Source organism: Malurus melanocephalus, unplaced genomic scaffold (genome assembly GCF_030028575.1).
Source record: "Malurus melanocephalus ecotype Western Australia unplaced genomic scaffold, MMel_1.1 scaffold_0, whole genome shotgun sequence".
In the NCBI taxonomy this organism is placed as follows: Eukaryota; Metazoa; Chordata; class Aves; order Passeriformes; family Maluridae; genus Malurus; species Malurus melanocephalus.
In genome coordinates, this window is record NW_026623232.1 from 5,767,877 (window position 1) to 5,788,845 (window position 20,969).

The following is a 20,969-nucleotide window of genomic DNA, read 5'->3' on the forward strand; positions in this document are numbered from 1 at the left end:
ATATTCAACCTCTTGGACACTGTGCTGCCTACAAGCCAAAGGAATTTCAGCTCAGTAAGTTGACAAGCAAGAGCAAACTTCCTCTGCCTGGTACCAATGCGCATGAGCAGTCCACAGAGATGATGCTAAAGTCCCAAGAGAAAATATGCCTTTTCTTTTCTATTTTTCCATGATCAGCGCTGTCATCCTGATTGTGTTGTGCTTTTTGCTGTCGGATGTAAATACCATACAGGAAGGAAAGTTCAAACATGACAATGAGTACACACAATGACACTTAGAGGGGATTTCAATCACTTGCTGTGTGCCCTGTGTCATTTCTACCCTTCTGGATCCTTTTAGTCATGGGAAGTTTGATAGGATGCCAGGGTATGGACAAGGGTTTATGACTTGGAGTAACAATGGGCAGTTTGGTCTTGACTTCACTTTTAGTCTGAGACCCTAAATTGTTGCATTGTTAGCAATTGCTTGTAGAGAAGTAAGAAATTGTGGCAATGGGCATGAGAAGGAATATTAATGATCCAATTTCCAGCTGAGTTCCACTYCAAGGCCTCCCTGGGTGATGTGCATTTTTAATCATAACAAACCAGAATGAGAAGGAGCTGCTTGCAGCAAGGCAGGCCTGTGTGTGGAGCCACAGTGTGTGACACCATCTCAGAATGCTGCCTGCTGCTAAGGGAGGCACAAGGCAGCTCTGCTTGCTTGAGTGCCACCACAAACTAGGTTGGACCGTGACAGGAAAACCTGAAGCTGATGCAGGGAAGGAGTGCAGTAACTGTCTTGAATAGCCTAAAGCTCCTGACCAGAAAAAAACTTGGAATTCAACTGGAACTTTAGGCCAAAATTGGCCCTGACTCAAAAAGGGCAGAAATACAATTTCTAGATGCTAGAGAGCATTGTGCTATAGCCATGCTGAATTTCCTGCTAGCTATTTTTTGCAGTCTTTATGGTTTCTGTGATTGGGCCTTCTCACTCGTTTGTGTTTCTGGAAAGTGATTTCTCTGACTTTTGAGGGCATGGAGTCTGGCTGAATTATATACCCAACAGCAAGACTGCTTTGATCTTTCAGTCTTAAGAGACACAGAATTTGGGGGAGCCCTGGAGGTTTCTCTTCTTCCAAGTTGCTTTTCTTTCTGAACTTTCAGCTACAGAGAGCTTTGCAGTACTACTTTGAGAGTCCATCATCACATGGTTCAGGTAGCAGTGAGGGATGTGCAAGCCTCCTTACCTGGGGATAAGTATTCTATGGTCATTTAACAGTGGGACATGCAGCTTTGTGCTTGATACAGGTTTGGGAATGTACCAGCTACATGCCTTAACTTACCTGCTAAGCTTCAAGCTCCTGTCCCAGGACAGCTCCYGCTTGTCCTTAATGTTTACTCTGTCTTGGTGACAACGTAACTGCTTGTCTCTGGAGCTAAATGGGTTTTAGTCACTTGCCCAGGTGTTTTAGTCCCACAGTTGCCTTTTCATGGCAGAGGTGTTTGGCACACCTCAATGGCAGAAGAAGCATCAGCCCAGATTTTGCAGTACAGGAGGGTGCTGTTTCAGTGCATGCTAAGCAGGACAGTCATTCCATCTAGCAGAAGGCAGGGGTGCCACACTCTCTCACTAYAGTGCAGGAGTTACAGGAGGAAGAAGCAGTTGCCTCACATCTACTCAAGAGCATATTAAAGCCAGAAATTAGAAGTGCCTTTCCTCTCAGAGTTTTCAGCTGCCATTCAGGTGCTTCTCTGTTAGTGCTAACCCAAAGTAGGGAAAAGGGCTGCATGCCCAGCCTTTGTAGTGTCATGTTTTGTGTACCTGGCAGAGAAAAGGTGTCTGGTGTTTGATATCCCAGTAGTCTTGCTCATTATTTTCAAGTGAATCTGAAAGAGATATGGGGAAACTTCTGTCCTGTTTTTTATGCCATTAAAGTAGGAGCTAGCATTCTCTGGAATGCTTCGTGGTGGTGAAGCCATCTGTATTGTGTAAGCAAGGGTTAGAGCATCACTGCAGAAAGATGGGATGCTTTCTTTCATAGAGGGAGTTTCTGAAAGAACACACACACACMCCCCCCTGCAAAATCAGAGCCCGCCAGGCCAGTAGGGTCTGCCACTGTGCCAAAGAAAATGCCAGGAGCATAAAGACTTCTGTTTTGCTAAGGAATAAACATTACATGATTTGTGCACAAGGAAGGGAATTCACTGAAGTGGTTGAGGAGGGAGTGGAAAGGGGATGGGAGGAGTTGCCTTTCACCACACAGTATGCCTCTGGCATARATGCAGGACAGTGAGCAGTTTATACATGTTGTGTTCATGCAGCAAGTCTGGCCCTGAGAGAGGCACCTTTCCACTTGGCAAAGCTGTTTCATTGCTGCTGCTTGATGYCCAAGCAGCTCATACACCTCTTTCACAAAAGGCTGTGGCTTGAAATGTTGAAACCCACAGTTCTGTTGGGCAGTGGTCCCCTCCTGTCAGAGGAAGGGTGCTTCCAAATGGATATAGCTTACTGAGATTTCAAAAAAAAAAAAGCTTTTGGAGGAAAGATGGATACCATTTGCTGAGATAGGTGTTTGTTGCCCAGGTAGAACTGCCAGTGTATTTACAGCAGCTCTGTAAGCCCTGTGCGGTAGGTATGTGCGTGTGCATGTACATGCTTGTGTACGCCTTTATTTCCATGCTCTGGCTGCCTGCCTCTGATTTAAGGGCAGGTTTTATTCCCTAGCTGCCTCAGGGCTCCTCTTTTCTGATTGCATTAAAGTCTCTGTAATTCTCCCCTCATTAATGATTGGCATATTTTTACCTCTCACTAAAGGAGCTTGGAGGCAACTCCCGTGGGGCCCTGCTCGCCAAATGAAACAATTTCATCCTGCTCCAGAAACGCATTAAAAAGGGTTTGTCAGGATCTTATCGCTAGTTAGGGAAAGCTAATCAAATTACTTCTATTTATTAGCTGCCGCAGCAATGTGTCATTCCATCAAGTACAGGTAGTGGGACAGGCAGGGATTGCATGGTGAGCTCTGTGCATCCAGCGCTGCTGCCTTGATCTGCACAACAGCATCTCTTGCCACGGGAGGCTGAGAGCCTGTTCCCAGTGAGTGTTTCTGTCACCATTGCCATGAGACCTCTCATCTGCTGCCCTTCTTCATTTGTCTTTTCCAGAGAACTCTCCAAAAACCCTTCACAGTAATACTCCTGAGCTTTTTACTCTGAGTCTGCGGCTTCTGTATTTGGCTGATCACTTCTTGCTCTTGCTGATTGGATTTTGATAAAAAACTACTTTTGAGATGGTTTGGGATTTTTGGCAAGTTAAACTCAATATTAAACCAGTACAGGAATGATTTCTTCCTTTTCCTTGAACCTGGCATGATAAGGACGACCACAGGTAGAGATTATGGCAATTGAAACATTTTTTTTACTTTGTGAGTCTTTTATGAAATACATTTTTTTCAAGCTTTCTTTTTTCCCAGCTCTTGCAGTCTTGTAAAAGTAATTGCAATTGAGGGAGTGGGAAAGCAAGCAACAGAATGAATAATCTGGGCCCAAGGACTTAGATGGGATTCTGAAAAGAGCACCAACTGTTGCTGCTCTTTTGCTGATTCCATGAGTAGCAGTGGTTTGTGAAGCAGGAGGTGTGAACTCAGATAAAAGGTCGCTTTTTTATTGATTTCACATGTGGAATATCCATGTACTTCATGTACATACGATGTGCTCTTTTATTGCAGACATGCATGCATACTCACTCTTGCAAATGATCTTAATTCCCCGGGTGCTGTACCTCCTGTGGGCTTGTTCAGAAGGGGCAYTGAGGCAGGTGCCTGACATGTGCTTTCGGACTTTAGGAAGTATAGATCTGCTTCCATCTTTTTACTATTTCTTTCATCTTGAAACAAAGAGCAAGGAAACCTCTGGTGTTTCAGATACACATGGATTGGGCAGTGAAAATGGGCTTGTTTCCAGGTAGAGCTGATCTCACATTAGAAAACACCACAAGAATAAAACCATGTAGTGGATGTATTTGCATGAAGTGTGTCTAATTATAGTCATAGTGATTCACAGTGATGATATTGCTGTGCACATCATGTAAACCTTAGCTGTTTCATTTTGTGCATACCAACATTTCACCCTGGCACAAAATCCTGGGGCAGCAGTGAAAACCCCGAGTCCTCATGAAAAAGCGCACATTTAAACATACCAGTGTGCACGTGGTGCTGGTTTTGCTCAGGCAAGGTTTGTGCTGGCCCTCAGGATTTTGCAGTTGTGTGTACACAGATGCACACTCTGTGTTTGCATAGAACTGATGGAGTGGTCAGAGGTTTGACAGGGCTCTGGCACTAGGAGCAATGATTCCTGGGTTGGTGGGGAGCGGGCAGGTGTCGCAGCTGTTATAACTGTGGATTCACTGTGTGGTGGGAGCTGCTGCCAAGCTGTGGGTTCCCGGGTGTGTTCCTGGGAGCAGCAGCACTGGTAGGGGAGTCCAGCCCCATCAACCCCATGCAGTGAGCCATGCTCCAGCATCCTCATTATCCACACAGTTCAAAAAGCAGTCCTGAGCAGACCATCACATCCCACAAAAGGCTGTATCGATTGGTCTGTCGGAGCATTTCCCGGGGTCCTTTATATCTCTTCTGCCTCCTCGTCAGTAATGAAGAGGCCGAGCGGGGAGAGAGTCAGCAGACTCCCGGCTGCTGGGATTTCTTCATCTTCTCATCAGGATTTTAATTAGACACGTCCGAGAGGGCAGCACCGTGTGAGGGCAGGCGGGAGCTTTATCAAGCAGGCCACTTCTTTAATTACTGTTTACTGACAGATAACAAGGGAGGGGAGGTGGCAGCAGAGATTGTTGTACGGGGAAGCGGGGAAAGGACAGCAGTCCCCAGTGTGTGTACTCAGCAACGAAGGCCTTTGCTAGGGATCAGGTAGAAATTGTTCTGCTCTCCCCATCCTGACATGCTGTTTTACCTGTTGSTGGAGTGGGAAAGGTTCCCCTTTGCGTCTTTCCTAGAGGGCAGAAGATAGATCTGAAAAGTGTTGTGGTAAGGGCCAGAGACACAAGGAATGAAAAGTGTACATTTGGTTAGAGAAAAATGAGAGAACTGGGTTTTGTAAGCTACCAGGATACTTAGCAGAGTTGTCCGGTGCCTTCCCAGCCCTGGGCTTCCCTGTGGATTTTCTGACACTGCACAGTAGGAAGCAAAATTATTTTCTTCTCTTTTTGTCTGCAACGGTCAGCCCTCCTCCCTCCCACTGCCACCATGGCTGTTTTGCCTGAAAGAAACCTTCTTCCATCTTCCCATGTGTCCTCAGCCTTGGTGATGTGAGGGCAGTCTGCTCTGTGCTTGCTTCTGTCTCAGCCTTCAGCCCTGCTGTCTTGCAGGCCAATTCTGCACCTGGTATGAATACTGTCTTCAGCCAATCCTCTTCTGTCTGGCCCTAGAATACACACACCCCTCCCATCTTTTGTCTCCTTCCCCTTACGGTGTTTTCTGGCCATCATTTCTATCCCAGCTGCTGTGTCCTGCTGGATCTTAGTCCTGTTTTTAGTCTTGTGGAGCTACATTTTGATTGTTTTCTGTTATGACAGGGGAAAGGTGCTCACAGTTCCYCCCAAAGCGAGAGGCTGGGTACATCACTGCTCCCTGGCTCAACAGCCCTTTGGGACAGTCAGTGCCTGTAGAGGCGAGCAGCAACTGATGTCCATGTGAACAGCTCTTTGGTGAGCTAAGCTCAGCAGCCTGTTACTCTCCAGAAACTTTCTCTGAAGATCATACCACAGTCTTGGCTGCATTTGAATCCACTGCAAGGTAGCCTGATGCTTCCAAAATATTGTTGCCATCCCAGGATGAAAGACTGCATGCACCAGAGCTTGGTTTCCATTGTTGCCCATAAACTCCTACTGCTCTGAGCAGAACAAGATCTGGAAGATGTGCTTGGGATCAGCAAGGACTTGGTAATTGGACTGTTGTTCTTTCATTTTGCTACGCAGTAGCGAGCAGATTATAGAGCCCACACATTATAGATTTCCTGTCATCCCTCATGAATCAAGCTCCACCGTCTTATTTACTGTGGGCCAAGGCCTGTGAATAACATCACCAAGGGATACGCTCGCAAGCAGTTGTGCAAACACACAGCACAGAGCAGTTGCTTGTGCCTTAGAGCTGCCAGCTCACCTTCCCCATCACAACCCCTATGGCAGAGAAGAGTCCTCTGTTTCCTGTCTTCAAGGAATGGCTCCTGGCTTCCCTGGGAGCTCACAGTTTGTAACACTGGAGACAAATCTGTGTTATCTAACTAATACTAAAACCCACATGTTTAAGCTTATGCCATTTCTAGCTACAGTTCTGGCTGTTGTGTACATCTGTACCTGCACACACCAGACATCCAACTCCAGTTCATATTAAACCTGCCTGGTTTGCACTCAAGGCACAGCACTGGAAGTAAGGACCATGGGAACAGCTCTCGGCCTCATCAAAGACTACTAAGAAATTCTGCTGTTCTRCCTAGTGAATGTAACACACGATAGSCTTGATTTATCAGATTTCCTCAAGTTTCCCTAAATTCCAGATCAAAATTTTTRAAGAGTTTGAGAAAYTGAATCGAGCTGGGAGGTTTGCTTCAGTAAAGAGCTTACACTCTCCCCTCTCCCTTTTTTTTCTGCTCCAGTGAGTTTCCCTGAAAATGAGGGGAAATTTGGCTAGTCTACTGCAAACCAGCATGCTAATTGCAACCTTGTTCTTTGTTCTGGATGTTCATAAAAGCCCTCCAGCCTTCCAAGTGATAAACTTGGAGGCCTAGGAATGAAGCTAATGTGACTAATTTGTTTCTGTTAAACAGGTTAATATTTCTGTCTTGGAAATCTAGATATTAGGCAAGGTCTGGTGAATGGGTTTTCAAATTGTAAGAGGCTTTGTCCATGAGGAAGTGGTTAATGCTATTTGCTATGTTGATMGAGCTGGAAGTAAATAGGCTTTGATTGCAAAGTGGGAGATTTCAGTTTGATGCTACAAACTGGTACTGATACAGGAGCATTAGAACAGACTGAGAGGGCCTAAAAATTTTAACAGATATTTTTCCACCCTGTTTTGAAAAAATAATGCTCCAATAGCATTATCCATTGGGATGGAAGGATGCACCAAACACCTGACCTGGTCCTAGCCCTCTTTTTTGGACTGTGAAATATTAAGACGGGTATGTCCAGCTGATGCAAGCTTGAGATGTGCAGGTGTCTACATAAAATAAGTACAAATGCTCCACATTCCTTCTAAGGACTGCCATCCAAATGCTAATATACCCAACCATRGTGAGTCTTAAAAAAATGGCAGCAGCACTCTTTCTTGCTTAACCAACTTCCTCAGTTTTTATCTTCATTTTCACTGCCCCATAAAAAAAGACTCGTAGCACCATCTTTTTTTTTAATATTAGCACATGTGGTAGAGTTTCATTTCAGTTGTTCATACCMCTTCTATCTTTGCTATAAACACTTTCTGAGCCTCTGATTTGTTTGTGGAAATTTTRTGGAAATTTTTATCAAAACCAGCAATTTTATTTTTTTAAGAAAAAATCCTGAATTATGCCTTTCTTCCATTTAAAAACAAATCACAGCAAATTTCAAAAATTCATCTTTGCTAAGCTCTAAATTAGCTAGTGTCAGTAAGTGGAGCCACCAAACAGGAATGGAAAGACAGGGCAGGGGGAGCTGGGCCAAAGGGAGAGGAGAGGAAGCAAGTAGTTAAAAGCATTTGATGAACAAGGAGACTAAGGCTGTGAAGTGTGGGGAATCGCGTTTGGAGGGGTGAGATGAGGGCAAAGGAAAGGATTAGGCTGGGAAGGCAGAGACAGTGAAGAAAGTGGGCCGGGATTGTCTGGAGAGGAGACAAACATGACTTGGATTGAATGGTTGGAAGAGTCTCTGAATCATTATTTATCAGCTGTTTCAATATCTGAAATTCACTCAGTGTCTCATGCTCCTCATGGCAGTTTTTGCAGAGGACGGTGAGTTACCTTTGCAGCCTATTTACTCTATTACCTTGGTTGTAGTGGCCCACGTGATGGATTTGTCCCTTCTGATAACCCACAGAAGTGTCATTGCAAAGCTTCATGAGGGAATTTCTTTGATGTAAAAATAACAACAAACTCTAAAAATGTCATTTCAAATGTTACTAATGAAAAAACTTGAAGATGGAGAAAGACCAGTTATTTTCCTCAAGCATTTCTACCTCACTGTGTGTCTTATACAACTCATGTTTTAGCTACGTCACCATGTGCTGTTTCTTTCACAGGACCCCTGCCTCATTCACTGCATGTGATGGACCTGCTCTGATGTAAATCAGAGTTGCACAGTGAAAGAGACCATCTGTAGGACCCCTGCCTCATTTGTCAGGTGTGTACTGAGTGAGACAAGGGACTGCAGGAAAGGAAGAGAAGCTTTTATAGCTGAGGCAGTGAAATTCTGACCTGCCAGTTGACTTCTTTTCTGTATGTGACGATTTCTATATGATAGTTTTCAGGTTTGTTTTGAAGCARCTGCTATGCCAGTGGTTGTTTAATTGTGTGTTCCTTATTTTATAGGGGACCTTTTGGTCCCAAAGGCCTGCTTTACAGAAATACCGAGTGCTTACAGCTGCAAATTAAGTGAATGAGAATCCACTGAACCCAAGGTGCTACACAAGCACAGATGAGTCAGGCTGTTGGTGTCTTGGAGTAGGCAGCCAGAATTAGCAAATAGATTTTAACACCATCTTCAGTCATTTATCCATAAAATGGGAATAAAAATACTTCTCTCATAAGAGATATGTAAAAATAAATGATCTTGGGGTAGKGAAGCTCATGGACAGTGTAATGACAAGCCCATAGAAAAACACATAAGGAAATGAATAAATCTCTAGAGCCAGGTTTGAATAATGTMCAGTAAATAAGGCCTGGGGCCACACACTGAACAATGAGCAGAAACCAGCATCTCAAGCAGCTGCTCATTATATAGGAACAATCCCTTCTGAGTGCAGTCTGAGATGGGATACCGTGAAAAAAAAAAAAGTGATCCTGTAATTATGGACTATAAAATAATGCATATGTACATGAGGGCTAAGAGTATTTTTCACAAGTAAACACAATTGTGGAATTTCCTAACTCTCGACTTCTCTTGTAGTCTGCTCTATTTAACATGCAGTTTTTGTTTGTCTTTGTTTCATGAGTCCTATTAAGTTTTGTAGATTTCTGTGCTTAGGATGGTTTTGTCCCAGCCTCTCCATTTGGATTAATTGTTGCCATTTAATGTAGTTGCAGCTCAGCTAAATGCAGGTAGTTGAAATCTGTTCATTTATGTGTTATGTATTCCATTTGTTGTCATCTCCACTGAGCTGCAGATTTGTGTGAGTCAGAAAGGCAGATCTGACCCTGTAATATGCCATCATGAGCAAAACTGACACCCATATGTTCTTAACAATGAAGACATCTGGGATATTTGAGAACTTACRGCCCTCTATCAGTAATTAAAACAGYAAACCCCCCAGCAGCAATATGCAAGAGGACAATATCACTAGAGCTATGAAATTTCTTTAGAGGTATTTGCTAATGTGTGGAGGAAGAACGGCAAAGCTTWAGCTCTTAGTGGAAGTTTGCAGAAATATAACACTCAAAATACATAATTGTAGATAACTACACTTTCAATGACTACTTATGTGCTTGTTTAGGAACAAATATAAGAGGGACATTTTACAAAGGTATGTAGTGATAGGACAAGTGGGAATGGCTTCACACTGAAAGAGGCTAGATTTACATTAGATTTTAGGAAGAAATTTTTTATTGTGAGGGTGGTAAGGCACTGGACAGGTTGCACAGAGAAGTTGTGACTGCCTCATCCTTGGAAGTGTTCATGGCTGGGTTGAATGGGGCTTGAAGCAACCTGGTCTAGTGGAAGGTATCCCTGCCCATGGCAGGGGGTTGGAATTAGGTGATTTTCGAGGTCCTTCCCAACTAAAACCAGTTTTTGATTCCATGAAGTATGTAGTGGCTGTTATAGTAATGCAGAAGTGTTAAACTCTATCAAGTTGAGAAGTAGAAGATTAATGGTGCTATGATGATCAGTGTACAAACCTAATGCTGGCTAACCTTTCTGTGGCATGTCTGATATTCGCTATAATTTGAAGAAAGAATGTTATAAATCTTTCAAGAAGTAGAGCTGTGTCATATATCCCTGACATTTTGTATATAGGAATTAGAACTGTCTATTGCAAATGTCTAAGATGTCTAAGAAATGTGCCATAAAAATATTTTTCTCTTATATTTTCCCCGGTTTTCCCCCCTTATTCACTATCTCAAACACTTGAAGAAGTGTTGGCCTGTTTAGGCTGTAGAATGTGATGCTTCTTTCAAGGATGAGTAGTACTACTGTTGGCTAGTTGACAACTTGGAAAGCACTGGTTCTCACATGTGCTGCAGATAATGGCTCTTTCAGGAAATGAAGCAAGCCAAACCTATCATACATATTTTGACCTGTGTAAGAGACTGAATGAGTGTCCTTTGTGTAGTGGCTTAAGCGCTCAGTTTTAACAGTTCCATCACATAAATGTACTGTGTGGCTTAAAGAGGACATAAGAAAAAGTGATGCCAGGGTACCCAAGGAACTCTCACAAAAATTCTCTTAGGCAGCAGGGCCTGGCATTAGTGGCAAAAGGAGAGGAAAGGACAATTAAAAAAATATAACAATCTGTTCATGTAGGGGTCAGACAGCAAGATGCAGCACATGTGCTGGGTGGAAGCCATCAATGAGAGCCAGTTTCCCCACGGGATATACAGACCTAGACTGTAAGCTGGGGCTAGGACAAACAGATGTTATGCCAGACACGTCAGCAGAGCTAGTCTGTTTTGCATAGGTGTCTGATCTTACTTGGCATGCTTTAAGCTCTCTTCTGAATCTCAGGGTGGAATATAACCATTACAGTTTCATCCTAACCGCTCTGTTCTCCACATATGATGCAATTCCTGGGTATTACKTCTAACCTACGCATGCAGGAAGCTGAGGCACAGGGTGGTGTGTTGCCAGGTGCACAGCTCCTGCGTGTACAACCCCAGTCACGCCTCTTCTTCCCTTCAGTGATACAAGGAAGGGAGGCTGTGGGTCACTGCATTACCAAAGTCTTTCCCTACAGGTGTCTTATTGATAGAGGTAGGTAGTGTTGGTGCCCCCAACCAGAAGTTTTGAAAACAGCATCCTGAAGTATCCCTGCACAACAGGCACTGTGCTCTCTGGAAAACTAGCTTAGGACAGAGTGGAGTAAATGAACCTGAATATAATGGCTAGTGACCCTCACATCATTGTGGCAGTGCAGGGATAAGATCTGGCTTTCATTTGCAAAAACTGCATCTGACCAGAGGGTATGACCCTAACCTTGCTCAGGGGCAGGCAAGTTGGAGTCTCACTCTTACAGACCTGCCAAGCAGAAAGTGTTTATTTCCTGCTCTGGATCCACGATCCAGGAGGAATGAATAAAAGTGATTTAATCTTCAATGTGAGGAAAATCACCTGACTGAGCAGGACACAGAGGACAAATGGGACAGGGGGCCTTACCTTGCGTGGCCAGRAGGAATGGGAAAATATAAGTGAGGCACAGGATCAGAATCGCTAATTGATATTTATTATTAATTTTCTAATTTTTCCCTTGCTCGGATTCTGCGATTGCTGGAAATCAGGGCTCCTCTRGCTGGCTGGGTGCATCTGTGACATTGACTCTGTCTTTGAGATGGGGAGCACCCTCTGGTGGTTAAGGATAATCTGACATTTCCCGGGATTGGCACCCACCGCCAGTTAAGGTGGACAGGAGGCAATGCAGGCTTTCTGTCACTGCTGGGAAGAGTATTTGGGGCACAAATACTCACTCTGACTTTCTAACCCAAGAACCTGATTCTTGGCAACTTTTTTTTGCCTGGTGAAAAGGGTGCAAGATGTGTTTSTTCTCCCTGCCCTGCTGCTGTGTAAAAGCTCATTTTCATGCCCTTCTTGCTTTTTCCCAGTGAGAGGGCAAGTAAAGCTCAATTTACTTCATTAGTTCCCAGTGGATACAAAATCCTGCCCTGGCTCTCTCCCTGGGGATTGCAGTTTCCTGCCTCAGCTATTGCTCCTGTCTCCCAAAAGCACTAGCCTTGCACTCAGAGAGCTTTCCCTGGTCCATCTCTGCTTGGATTTGCTCTGCCTAGAGTGCTAAAGCCAGTACGGTACAGTCCCTTGCAGGGAACACAGGAATTCAGCTCAGGTTTCCCTTCTCCTTCCCTAAGTGGATTAACAGGCTGAAGGGATCGTCCCTGCCTGCCTGCCTCAATCTTCATTAGCTAACATGTTTCGCCAGCCGCAGTCACATCCTGGTCTGGAGAGCTGTTTGACAGGAGCGGATTCTGACTCCCACAAAGGCTGTTGCATCTTCAGAGAGGTTTTTCTTCGTAACAAGGCTCTGTGGGCTGCCCTGGATGGCAGGGATATAGGGATCTGCATCCCTGTGTAATGCCTGTGCTGTGTGAGCAGCAGAAAACGTTCTCAAGGTGCAGCCACGTGTGCTTGTTTTTTCTTTTCTGCTTGTGTTTCCCAAGCAGGCAAGGTTCCTGAATATATTGGGATGTTTCTGAAAATTTTGTTGCCTGGCTGTCACTTCTGGATGTGTTTTCTTGAGTGCTTTTAGGTAGTCATTTTGAATGCAGTATTTCCTAACAGGCTGTGTGTGAGTGACCCTATCTCCTCAGCTGCTTCTCCCTGTTGCTTTGTGATAGTCATTAAAGGGTGTTGCACCCTTCTCAGGCAGTCATTTATTCCACAAGTGCTGCTGTTTCCTTGGTTCAGAGATCTTTTCTAYACAAGTGAGATGTACACTTTAAATTGCATTGATTTTAGAACAATCCATTTAAACTACTGAAAATCCAAATTGTGGATGCTCTCCTGCCAGCTTGAGGATGCTTCATTTTTGCTCATTAGTTGTCTAAACAGATTAAGTTTCAATAATAATGAGAGCCTCTTGCACCAGTTTAAGTTAATCTATTTCAAATTGTACCTTGAATTATACTGTGGTAACATTCTCATGCAAAAAAAGCCTGCAAGGAGAGGAGGTGAACACTGGGCATCGCTAATATCATCAGGGGCTGCCTATGCCCAGCATTAGGGAGGCAAAAGTTATTATTTCGTTTTGTAATCTGACCATTGTGGCAGGGGAAGTTGGTGTCCATGCTCTGAAAGCAAGGTTGAGTGGCCAGGAACAGAATCAAAATGGATTTTTTTTCTTTTAGCAAGTTGGAAGGGAAATAAAAAAGGCAAATGAGCATGAAGGGACAAAGGACTCTACAGACTCTGAAGGAYTTTAGAACCTAAAGCTGTATTTAGCAAATCAAGGGATGAATTGAATTTCCCAAACAATGTATGTTAAAGCACACAAATGAATAACCCAGCACTCACGAACCAGCAGTGTATTTGGTTTGCCCCTGTAAAGCCACAAGTCAATGGTCAATGCAGAACAGCTCCTCGGAGAGCCCTGGCTTGCTGGCTCTAGCTCCCTGGGGGATGAAACCATCTCTAGAGCAGCTCCTCTCAGGGCTGTGTAGCTGTCAGTGCTTAATGATGTGCTTCCCAGGGTGGGAAACAAAGGTTACACGACTCTAAAAATGTAACCTGTCTCTGAATGGGCAGCAAGAGAATTTTCCTTTGAGAGGCCAAGTAAAACTCGTTTCACAGAATGGAAAATGGATCCCCTTTTTACTGCCCTTTGTTTGGAGCAATATAAACAGGGAGAACATATCTGGGTTTATATATTTACAAGCAGCAAAAATCACATTATATGTGGGGAGGAGCAGAYTGGGGRGGAGGCAGTCTGAGTTCAGACTTGCGGAAACACCCTCATGGTTAAATTTTGTGCCTTTTTGATTTTGAGGTTACCTTGGATCACTGATCTTGAGGAAGATGATACTCTCTTGTTCTTCAGTCCTTCCCTTTTCAAAGGTTTCCCAAAGCACTTTATGCATAATTAGTTATTTTGCTACCATAACTACCTTTGCAGTAGCTTTAATGGCACAAAACAATGTACTGATTTGAGACCAGAACTACGGAAGAATATTATTCCTGTGGAGTAATGCAAGATATACTAGCAGAGGTGGAGCAGAAATAAACTGGGATAGGTGAATGAGATGTGTCTAAAGCAGTAGTTTGCCATCTGCTCCCACCCTTTTCATCTCAGTCTCTGGCATTTCATCAGTAATGAATTGCAGACAGACACAAATTGACACAGTGCAGGCTGTACCATTCACCTAATCTGTTCAGTCCCCATCAGTGACCTCTTGTAGCACTACTCTTCCGCAACATCTTCTAGCAAAAAATTCTGGTAGTGGTTGATAGTTTCCACACCCTCATACCCCTCCCTGGCCCTCTGACCAAAGCCAGAACAAGAAGATAATTGCCAGATGAGGCTGACTGGGCAGATGTGTCTGTCTCTACAGCTTTTTTATTTAGTGATGAAGGGTGGTCTATTAGGGAACAGTTGATAGAAAATTATCAACTGTGATTTTAGGGAATCACTCCTCCTTATCCTCAAATTTTGGGAAACAATAAGAAATTGCATTGAGAAAATACTGTATCTTGAAAAGGAATTCTTGATACCAYATCAATAATTCTGTATTTCCATGCTGACCTTTTAAGTTCACTAATTTCTTCATCTTTAATCTGCTAGTCCTTCTCCCCCCTTAACTTTAAAATGTTTATGTGAGCTTTGGATACAGACTAGACTGACATGTTTTCTGTGCAGTTAGGATCCGTTTGCACATAACTTCATGTTGCTTTCTCAGATGTGGATTGAATTGAGGTTGTCTATTGGGAGTTTCAGGTCTTGGTTTTCTCACTGGAGGTCCTTCTATCAGGCAGGTCTGTTAAATGCTTGCTGAGTCCCTAGAGACACTTGGTCTGTGTTTAAAGGGAAGCAGCTGAACCACGAGAAGAGAGAAATGGCTGTGWACTCAAGCACTATTGCTCTGAAGGGATCTTGCTGAAAGCTGTGCAAAGCTTGCATGGCAGTCTGGGTGCCTGGGGCTCTCCATGTGCTTCATCCCAGCAGGGATCTGTGCRATGCTCTTGCTTGCCTTTCCTGCTCTGAGAAAGTTAAGCTTGATGGCTTCAGGATGCTTTGAGCACAAACTCTGTTTAACTCTCCTGAGGCCCAGGCCAGAAAAATCTCTGGAGGATTCCAGCAGCACCTGCCTCCTACTCTCCACTCCTCTTAAAGCTTCCCCAGTGGAGACACCCGCTCRGGGAGAGCAGGAAGCCCATAAATAAATAATTCCCTCTGTCTCTCCTGATCAGCCCAAGGAGCTGTGATTGCTCCTGAATGCCTAGGTTGCTTTCTTCTTAATGGCTTTTAAACCAATTTCACCATCATCTGATGACCCAGCTTCTCATCCAAGTTTTAGAGGAACGATTTCTTTTAGAGASAGGGATTTGGGAGATATTTATACTGTGTCAAGAGTTTCGGCTGGGTGAAACACTATAGTGCCAGCAAAACTACAGTTCTCTGGCTCTCCCCAGCCTGCCTCATACCTTATTTTGACAAATCTCTATGGACACCTCCATGGGTATTGCAGATAGCATTGACCCTTGCTTGAGAGTGCTGGACTCATGTGATGCTCATGGACATCCCACAAGCATTTAATGATTCTTACACCACTCCAAGATGCTATATTTTTGGCATGTGTTTTAATGTTGGGAGAACTAATCACTGAGACATCTGAATGCTTATCCTTTTCTCCACAGTGTGTAGGTAAAAATCTGGGAACATAAGTTAGGAGTGTAGGCTCTCACTTTTCTGTTCAGCTCACTYACAGCCTCTCGTTAATGGGCATTTGACAGCTTGAGAAATGTTTAGACCTTGTACTGTTGCTTTAATATATATATGAACTTTTTCTTTTTTTTAAAGTGCTCGTTAAATAGCAAGTGTATAGTCAAATCTAAATTTCTTGGTCTGTATCCTAGTGCACCCCTTGGAGATACTTATCGCTCGACTGATGGGTGTCATCTAGATTTGTCTAKGGAGAAGTATTAGCACTCCCTCCTTCAGCAGAACCGACCCTCCCAGCAGCAGAACATGCAGGGCATGTTCTGAACACCCTTACAGCGCTGATCAGGTATCCTGTGGGATCATGGTGCAGCCATGTGTTGTGTTGCAGGTTGCTGACTGTTGTCCCCACAGTGCCTTTGAAAGAGGCACTAGTTCGTCCGGCTGGAATGTGGCTTCCATGCCTATGGTTGCAATGCCAAATGGGCCGATTCAGCTGAAATATTTGYTGGCTAATGACCTGTGGGGTATTTTTTTGTTTCAACCATCTCCCTTGACCAGTCACTTTAATGAATGTCTTTATGAAGTGCTGGCCTAGAAACAAAGTAGCATCTCAAGTGAGTCTTGTTGCCTCTTCCCTTTTATCTCATGAGCAAGGCAGGGCCCTCCTGGGTGCCACATCATTGGCTGTTAGGCAGACCCCTGYATCTGAAGCAGTGACAGTCTTTCTTCCCCACTGTCTTCCTTCTGTCCTGTTTCTGTCTAACTACTTGGTACCCTGGAAAAGCAATAGATTTAACACGTAGAAGTGCTGTCCCCAGAGTGTATGGTTCCCAGGAGAAACCTGGCAGCAACAACTTCTGGAAGTTATGTCACAAAAGTCTTTACTGGGTTGCTGACTGCAAGAGTTACCAAATACTGCCAAACGTTGAGGGGCAAGGTCTAAAAGATGAGTTGAGTACTTCTGAGTTCAGCTGACTGGAAATCTTAATGGAAGATTGATATGTTCAACAAAGGAACAGAGAGGAGAGGCATTGGTACTCTTTGAATACCACTAAATAAAGGTGTTCAAAAGACCAGTACTGGATTTTCTTTTGTCAGCGGAGACCAAGGGAACCTGTTGCTAGGAGGCTGCAGCACCAAAGTCACCCTCCAACCGCATGGGACTGAGATTTGAGTTTGCCTTAACAATGATACTGAAAAGYAATCCTTTCTAATGCTGCCATAGGAACAGAGAAGCTGGCAACACGTGACTGAAGGATGAAGGCATTTTTGTTGAAAACCAGCAACACATGTCTATCAGGAGAAGACTTTACTGCTGCACATAACTGCCTCTGTGCCAGGACCTCTGAGAAATTTTAAGACTTCATTCAATAAGCCCTTGAGATGTCCAGGGGCTTGTACTTCCACACATGAGAGAGACCATTGTCTTTTGGAGTACATAGAGCCACATAAGAGAAGTAGAGCTGAGCTGGTGAAACCTTTTTCCTTTGCATGGAAGAGCTGCTTTTTCTGGTAACCAGTGTCTGTATCTTCATGACTAACTTCTCTTTTGATGTACTGCAAAAACTTTATCATTCATGGTTTGTAGGCATAGAATTTGAATGTTAATAACTTGTAGACAGAACAGTGATTTCCTAATGCATTTCACTTGRAGGTGTCTGAATGCGATGCAGACATGTATCTCGTGATGGTACTCAAAAGTATGTTAAGATGCTTGGGATGGGGTTTGTTGGCAAAACAGTCTAATCAAATAATCTATCACAGCAATTTGCTCTTGTCGTGAAATAAATGTTGTTCAAGTAATAAATAAGCTCAAGAGGGAGCTGTGGAAAAAATCTGCATTGTTCTTTGAACACTCARGTTAGTACACAACAAATCTTTAAAAAAGGCAGTGTACTTGACTGAGCTGTTTTTTTGGAGATGCAGAGCAGAGAGGAGAGTTGAGGTTGTGCTGCTGATAGAGCATATCAGAACAAAGCTGGCCTCTCATGCGTGGTTCTAGCCAAACCCTGTAGTCCATCACAATTAGAAACTGGACTGTTCTGAGGCTGTGACTAGAAGATCAGTCTTGATCGTCGGATATCTCTGCTTTTTCCAGACGGAAACTGTCTCAAGTTTGCCGMTATCACTTGGGACATGCAGGTTCATCTCATTGTTAAATACTTTTGTATAGATCCGCTGTTGGTGAGCTCCTCTGTATTTGGCCTGGCTGACCTGGTGTAGTCAATAGTCTTCTATCAACTGTGCCCAGATGAGGCCAGATGGAGGTTCCTGCAGGGAAAGGAAGGTCTTTAATCCTTGCTTTCTTCATCCCTTAAACCCTGGGAAGAATCTTTCTTTCRTTGCTTCTCTTCTTTATAACTGCCTAATTCATTTTCTAAAAGAACAAACACTGTTATCTACTCAGACAAACCAGCTAAGAGAACCTGGCACAGCTACTGGCTGGTTTTTGACACATCGTAGTGTTCAAACTGCAACCACCTCATTGCTGTTGCCAGGAAATAAGTTATCTTGGACATGTTTCCATCACAGACTTAGAAAAATTACCCTTTACCCTCACTGCCTAACCCCCAATAGGCACACTTTCTTAACAGTAGTAACTGAAAYGTTTAGGTTCTTTCAGCCCCACTCCTTTTCTGGTTTGAGACATTTGACATTATCATTGCACATGCCAAAACCATTTTCTCTTTGGCACCCAGCATAAGAGTAAGGAACTTTTGATCAGTTCAGTGAGTAAGCTGATACTGTGAATATTAGGGTCCTAGGGTGATTAGAATGGATTGGATTAGAGTGCATGAGCTTGGAGAGGGAACCACCTAATCATCTCCCCAGATCAGAGCAAGCATCTCTTGTTCTCCTGACCATCCTCCTTGACATTTTGCAATACAAGACTTGAAGCTAGTGTACTTGAGGCTGGTGTAATTTTAGGAAAGCTAAAGTTTGAAAAGRTGCTGTTTGACTTTATGTCCCATCTGACAGGATGACCTGCCATACTAGGAAGGCCATGCTTGTGATGGGAGATTTGCAACAGCTAAGCAGTGGTAAAGATTCCTTGATGTCTTGTGTTCCCTTCTTCCTCCTGGTACCTGAGCAAATAGCCCAGCTGCTGCCCTGTGGATACCTAGGATTCATGGATAGGGAAGGATTAATTCCTGCTTTGCTGCAATTGAAAGAGGGTAGGAAATAGCAGTTAATGTGCTAGTAAATTATGTGTAGCTATGAGTGTGAATAAAAATCATTTTCCAATCAAGGTCCTGGCCACTTTCTGCCTGACCACAGTAGCCCAGCTGAGGGTTAGTGTAATACATCATGGGAAAATTATCACCAACAGATCCAAATCTGGAGCTGKACTATCACTCTACATTGAAGTCTGCTAAGACTATGAGATCAGCTTATCTCTCTAACTACCTATCTTTTTTGAGGAACGTTTCTGTCCATTTAGGCAAAGACTGACTAAGGCGTAGGTTGCCAAAACATGGAAGAAGATAGACTGCTGTATTTCTGGGCAAGTAGAATAGMAGTTCTTATCAAATATTCCAGGAACTGATGATGCAAGAGAGCGTAGAAGGCATAATCCCAGCTATATAATTTCCTCTCCTGCCTCTCTATGTGTTTCTTATTACAAATTCTTCCACAATCTGGAAAGAAATATCTCTCTTCCGATTGTCTTTTTTTCTTTCCCATTTGGTGAAATGTTGCACCTGCCTCTTACTCTGACACTGTTTCAGTTTTACAAAAGTTAGGTTTCCTTTGGCTGCTTTTTCTTTGTGCATGTATTTCTGAAGTGGCTTTTCATTTCAGATGTCAGTAGGAACATGTTCAGCCCTGAGTCCTGCTATTAACACTGCGAAGACAAAAATGGATATAAAACCACACAAAACTGCTCTGGCCCTACCAAAAAATAAATTAAAAAAAAAAGTTTATTAAAAGATAGTCTTGACTTTTCACTGGCTGGAATTTAAGGAAAGGTCACCGTTTTGGGACAGAGAATTCTCATTTAAAGCAYGACAGTAAAGGTTAATACACGTGTATTCAGACTCTTGTGCTACAGATCTGCTCAGACTGAGCCGGGACAAGACACATAACCTCTTTATGGCAGGATTTGGCAGTCTACAAGTTGTGAATTGTAACTTGTTCTAAAGACTAGGTAATGTTTGAAGCATATTTAGGGATGTTCAGATGGGTGTTCGTTGTTTAAAAATCACARTGTGAAAACTATTTTCTGTTTAAATAGATGTTGAGCTTCATCATGACACCTTTAGATGGAAGCATATTGTTCGCAAGGCAAAATCGGGAAAAAAATCTATTGGGGTTTGGTGGAAAAGAAGACATTGCTTTTGGTAGGGAGAACAAACTTTTTTGTTTGGGTGTAGCAAGAGAAAATATAATAGAGCCCAAAATAAAGAAGGCTGGTCTGTGACAGCCTACCAGGCATCAGGGATCAGTGTTCAGAGTTTCTCTCCAGGGTCACAAGTCTTGCAAAGTGGAGGGATCAGGGCATGCAACACAGTGACTTGTGTGAAGTCAAGCAGTTCTATTGGCCTAAAGGTGTGAAAGGGTTGTCTTCTGAATTCAACCAATGACCCCTCTGTAACTTAAATGAGACAGAGGTTTGGAAATACTACTTATCATCGAACTCTCCCCAGCAGACAAGATGAAAAAGTGTATACACAAAACTGCTCTGCCCAGTTTAGGTCTCCTAATTACTGTCTTTTTTGCCCTGGGCAGACAGCATTTCACTCACTTCCTTGTGAGAATACAATAATAGAGCCTTCATAAAAGGGAAAAAAACCCACCCCAAACCCCAAAAATAACTAGATCTCTTCCTTTCCTGCATTTTCCTTAGTAAAAAAAAAAAAAAAAAAAAAAAAAAATGCATCTTATCAACAAGTGAAATCAAGTTTGTTTGGCATGATTTTCAGGTTACTCTGATATTAGACCAAATGAAATTTCTGTCAATCAATCAGTCACCTTGCTGGAAAGTTGATCATTATACCATGATAAAAGTTTTTTTAAAAAGTAAATAATTAATCTTTAAAAACCAGATTGGTGTTAAAGATCAGGGGAAAGTCTTCAAAGAAAGTCTCTATCCATTATATTTTGGAAGAGCTAGCAAAATGGATACAAATCTCAAAATTATCTTTTTCTTCCCCTTCCCCTTCCCCTTCCCCTTCCCCTTCCCCTTCCCCTTCCCCTT

General features: G+C 43.3%; 1 protein-coding gene across 3 annotated transcripts in view; it reads left to right on the top strand.

The window, feature by feature from the left end:
• The window catches only part of ESRRB (estrogen related receptor beta), a 134,019-nt gene that overhangs the window by 26,575 nt on the left and 86,475 nt on the right, over nucleotides 1-20,969 (top strand). The window contains exon 1 of one of the 3 annotated variants that reach the window (XM_057377260.1): nucleotides 8,264-8,358. The exons of the other annotated variants lie outside the window; for them this stretch is intronic. The gene's annotated coding sequence lies outside the window, so the exon portion shown is untranslated. Of the gene's footprint in view, nucleotides 1-8,263; nucleotides 8,359-20,969 lie in introns of those variants that run through there. 3 annotated transcript variants of the gene reach the window in all.